General features: G+C 49.2%; 1 long non-coding RNA gene across 1 annotated transcript; it reads left to right on the forward strand.

The window, feature by feature from the left end:
• The first annotated feature begins 830 nt into the window (after positions 1 to 830).
• LOC146893503 (uncharacterized) lies at positions 831 to 4,288 on the forward strand. Its single transcript, XR_015002947.2, has 3 exons — positions 831 to 933; positions 1,336 to 1,723; positions 4,120 to 4,288. It is a non-coding gene; the product is annotated as an uncharacterized LOC146893503 (long non-coding RNA).
• The last annotated feature ends 1,182 nt before the right edge of the window (positions 4,289 to 5,470 follow it).

The raw sequence follows: 5,470 nt of genomic DNA on the forward strand, positions 1-5,470 counted from the left end.
TTTCTGTCTTCTAAACAGCAAGAATTAGACTTATTGGGCATGCCTTTTAAGTGCTCTGTTAATATGCTACTAAATCAAGCCTTGTAAAAAGAATACATTGTGAATATTTATTCTTAGGTAATAACAATTGAACCTAGGGCCTTCCATATGTTAGGCAAGTGTTCTACCAGTCACACACACACACACACACACACACACACACACACTCTTCTTTGCGACAAGGTCTCATTAAGACGCCCAGGCTGGCCTTGAACTTGTTCTTCTCCTGCCTCAGTCTTCAGTAGCCTATTGTACTACCAGGCCCTGCTCAGCTTTTACACTTCTGTGAGCAGCAGAAAGGCAATGCAAGCCAGCTTCCCCAGGCTGTACCCTTCAAGCGCAGAGACAACTGTTGCTCTGCAGACATATCCCTTCTGACCTGGCATCACCCACAAGGTCTCCATTCGCCTCTGGTGTCACTATTAAACTGCATTTTCTCCCAAGTTCTGCTTCTTCCTGAGACCTTCTCAGGAGCAGCCACTCTCAGAGCAGGCTGACCAGATCACAGACATCCAACCCGCAGGTCAGAACACAGATCTAGTCCTTTAGAAAACCCCACTGAGACCAAGACCTCTCCAGCTCTGTGTCCTGATTTCACAACATCAGATACCCTCAGATCTCACATAAAACCTGTCTTCCTACTAAAGGAGTTTTTTTTCCACTCAGGAAATTCTAGTACACAGTGGGCCAGCCTCTTGGGACCAAGCCCTTGATAGCAAGCTTGTAGTGGTTAGTAGGTGCTGCTGGCCCAAAACCCCAAGCAAGGCTGGACAAATCTATTTTAATATTTTCTGCTCTAGAACCTCTCAGCACCTTTAGTAAGACAGCAGCTTGCTAGTCTACAGCATCTATGAACTCAAAGGCTGGAAGACGGGCGAGGGAGGCCCAACACTGGTAAGACAGCTAACCAGCTGTGTGACTTTAAATATAGTCCTCTCCTTACTTTATTAAAATTTCCGCACTTATGAAACAGGGGCGATTGTCTAAATTCGCCTAGAGGCTTCTTTATGCTTTGAAGGTACGGTCTTGGGAGAGTTAGAGCACCTGCCAACAACGTGCTTGTTGCTCCTGGCAAAGGGGTCCTTGGGGACGCTAGTCCTGGGCTGGACTGGGCTTGTCAGAGAGCTGAATCAAGGCCAGAAGGATCCAGGAAAGTGCCATGCTCTCTAACGAGAGGACAAAAGAGATGCATTTCCCTCCAGAGGACCTCATCAGCTTCTGATTTCTAAGCGAGGCCATTGCTTTCCCATCAGAAGAAGTGAAGTGGGAAATTCGGTTACTTTTTCACTTGATTAGGAAAACCAGCCGAGGGAGCTGCATCTGACGGGGAACGGTGTGGATGGCTCGGAGGGGCCTGTTGCTGTGTCCTCCAGTCCAGGCGTGGTAAGCTCTTCTGTTTCCTTGCCAACTGGTCCTCAACTGGCCTCTTGCCCTCGCCCTGGACACCCATCCTTTGAGGAAGAGAGCCTCCGCCAGGCCTCCTGTCACCCCTCAGCCCTCCCCACACTGCGTGGAGCATGTCTACGTGTGTCCCTGTGTCCCACGGAACCCAGTGCTCTTTCACCCTGTGCTAGAGTCTCCTGCGTCTGTGGCCCGAGGAACTCCTGGAAGACGACGTCAGTGTGCCATGGGCCGCTCATCTGAGAGAGGAAGGATCTGATGGTGATTCTTGGAGGCCTTGCAGGTTAGCCCTTTTTACAGGTGTTGAGTGCCCAGAGAGATGGCTTCTGACTGCAAGTCAGATACACAGGGGACCAGAGAGGGACCCCATCAGTCTGCTGCACCCTCTATGGGCTCAGCAGCCCCTAGGACCTGACTCTTCAGCTTTATTGGCTCTCTGAATTGGCTGTGGGGAAGGTTGTGACATTTAGTGTCTCCAGGCTCTAGGACAAAGGCAACACTCAAAGGAATCCTGTAGGAAGCCACCTACCACCTCATGGCTGCTTCCCCCTGATGAAGGCTCCTAGTGCGTTATCCTTAGAGTTGCAGCAATATTCTCTCAGAGCTATTGTAAGTGACTGTCCTCTTCAGGGCACTTGCTCTCTCAAGTGGCCCAGGCCTGTCCTGAGAGTTACGTTTCAGAGTCTTTGAACTGTTTCCCTCACCATTCCAGAAGACGTCTGGCCTCTCAAACACATTGAGTGCAATCTGTCTTGGAGCATCCAGTGAGTCAGCTGAGCTGGCAGAAGCAGATAGTAACAAGAGTCAAGTCATCAAGTTTCTAGATTTTTCTGAGTCAGTCTATTCCAACGTGTCCCTCTCCCCTAGACCCAGTGTTCTCTGATTTTGTGTTTCAGATATAGGTGAGTAAGCCTGGCCATCCTTTTCAGTGAACACATTTTCTTCTCTTGGCTTTGGTGTTATAATTAGCTTCCTAGGTCAAGAAGAGGACATGCTCCCCAAGGTGAGCAGCAGGGCAAGAGATCTGCCATCCTTTAAAGTACAGAAGTCTGGTGAGGGATGGGGTTTTCCACTTCTGTTGCGAGAGACCCAGGGCACTGGTGCTTTTGAAGTCCTTGAACTCAGTGTCCCCATCAGGTACTCTCTTTGCCCTTTTTCCCCAATCTACTTTTCTACTCTTCATTTGAAGAACCTGCAGTGGCTGTGAAGGTAACCCCAGTTCACTTTGTAACCCAGCAACCCAGGGAATCAGCACAGGCTAAGAGCTGTGGTACTGTGTGCTGTGTTGAAGGTTATCACAGAACCTGTTGGTCAGCGCGAGCCCTGAACCAGCTTGCATCCTCCCTTCTGCCCTGATGATCTCTAAAGGAAGCAACTTGCCTTACCACCTGGAGACCCTCCCCACTGTCCTGGGCCAGGCTTGGGCTTTGCCCTTTCCTTCTCACTGTGCTGATGACCCTCTGTTTTTCACCCTTCAGTGAGTGCCGCAGCTCTGAGGTCTCAGCCTGTTTATTGTGGACCGTTTAGGGATGACATTCTGGGAACACTTGTATTTGGTTCACAGAACCTCCGAGAGCTGGGGAGCCATGGCAGTTGTGAGGCACTCTTGGGATCAAGGCCTCCAGGATGCACAACTCACTGCTTAGTAAATTAAATGGCATTCTTTTGGGTACCTGTGGCACTGTCATCTTTACTGTTACAGAGGTCTGTTCCTTCCTTGCAGGTTCTGTGAAAATGGTATTTAGACAGTGAATTGCAATAGAATTTAAGGTGTTCTCAGGGTACCACCCAAAAGCCGGGGTAGCGCTTATTAATGTGGACTCCAGTTTCTTTCCCAAACCATCTGTTACTTCTCTGGATTCACCCAGGGACAAATGAAGGTTTTCCAAGGAATTCATGGATTTCTGCTTGAGGCATAACCGAAGTTCTCTCTATCACTACTCCACATTGAAATTTGCACACCTTGTGTGTAAATTTAACATTATTCTCTCCCTATTTATTGCATTAAAGTTTTTATTGGCTCCAAGAACCTAGGGACTTTCTAGAATCCCTCACTGTCTTTCACCTTTGCATACGCCTTTAAGGTCGAGGATTAGAACCTTCCACCCACTTGCTCAATGACTCTGACCTCTGCTCATTGCCCCTGTAAAGCAGAATTGGTTCATGGAGCATGGCACATGGCTCTCAGCACATGGCTGCCCTCCACTGGGGGAGCTGGCGGGGTCCTGCTTTACAGGGGCTGGTTTGAGGTTTTTTGGAAGGCTTTCAGGAATATCCTCCAAAGGTGGGGTGGTGTCTGTGCCCACAGCTCACACACACATGGACTCTTGGCTACAGCTAGAAGGTTTTCATGTTAAGTCTCTTTAGGGTAATGGGGTTTCCTGGCGGATCTGGCTCCTTTGATTTCTTTTCTGCAGCAAAGAAAATGTGGTATCCCGAGGATTTGTCAGGCTCTCGCGTGTGATTGACACCGGCACTTTTTCAAAGCACTGCATTTTATGGGAACTGTCAGCTCCTGCCTGGGAAGGAGACTTTTTATGCTTTGTGGCACTTTGTGTCATTTCTGTCAGTGCCAGGACCACGCTTATTGAGGGCTTATTAGTTCCAAGTGTCTGATTCACTGGCTGCGTTTTGAATATGATGTCTGCAAGTTTTTAACTTTTCTACTTTTATCTCCAGCTGGGAATTCCTCGCGAGACAGACAGTAAAAGAATCAAAATGCCAGCAACCAGCTTTCCTGGTTCATCTCAGCGTTTTCTCAGGTGCATGTGCTCAGTAGAGATGAGGCACCTCCTCTCAGTGCAGGGAGTTCATCAGAGGGAGCCCCTGGCTTCGGGGGAGGCCACCTCACAGGTGGGTAGAATTTCTGCTCAGATTCTCTCACCTGTGAGTTTAGTTTCAATTGATTTATTTTGTGTAAGTGTGTGTAGGTGTGTGTGTGTGGTGCGTATTTGTGTATGTGCAGGTGCCCGTGCATGTGTGTGGAGGCCAAAGGATAACCTTGGGGGTTGCTTTTTGGGAGCTGTCACCTCGGATTTTGAGACAGGGTCTCTCATTAGGACCTGGGGCTCACTGATTAGGCTGGGCTTGTCAGGCCAGCAAGCCCCAGGGAACAACCTGTGACTGCTCCCCCAGACATGGGATTACAAGCGCATGCTGCCATGCCTAGCTGTCGGATCAGCTCAGGCCCTCATGCTTACAGGGTAAGGCAAGAACCTGCAGGGTGTGGCAGGCTGAGCTCTCTGCCCAGCCCCCTGCCTCCTGTGATTTTAGGTCAGTGTGAATATGAAACCCGTTTTGGTAAACCACAGTGCTGAGCAGGCTGAATCCCTATCTCACCTGACCAATAGACCTATTTTAGCTCTGTGTAAGACCCTGGCATGAAGGACTACATCCTGAAGCCACATAGAAAACAATAACATTTCCCAACCCACAGACAGGAGGAAAGGACTGGTCTGCATAATGTCTCTGTTGCGTCTTAGGACCTCTTCCTCCTAAGGGAGGAGCTGTGTGTGAGCACGGTGGAGAGGCAGATCCTACCTCCCATGAAATCCTAGCATCCTGGACTCTCAGCATCCCATGACGTGCCGCTCAAAGAACTTTCTCTCCTCTGTCTTCCCACCACCTCTTGCTTTGAGAAGTTCATTGACATTTCTGTTCATAGAGGGTGCTGAGCTGGGGTTGGTTGGCAGCAGGATCAGACCTTGTCTGCAGAGAGAGAACAGTTGAGCCCAAACGTTTGTACGTGGAATTCATTGGGTGGAACTGTCCTTGTCACCTCTCTGACTCTACCCTTCAGCTGTCCCTAGTTTCCCTCTGCTTGCTAGAGAGATGACAAATAAATTTGTTCCCTCTCCCTCCTCCTCCCTACTCTGAGGAAGACTCCGAATTGCATTAGTATCTTCTGGTCCAAGAAGTTCACAACTTAGAATCTGCTAAGTGGTAGGTATGGCCTATGACCAAGGCTGCATTCTAAGTCCCCATAGCACTCCACATTACCCCTTATCACATTAACCAACAATGTTTCCTT

Source organism: Myodes glareolus, chromosome 7, assembly GCF_982192425.1.
Source record: "Myodes glareolus chromosome 7, mMyoGla1.1, whole genome shotgun sequence".
NCBI lineage: Eukaryota > Metazoa > Chordata > Mammalia > Rodentia > Cricetidae > Myodes > Myodes glareolus.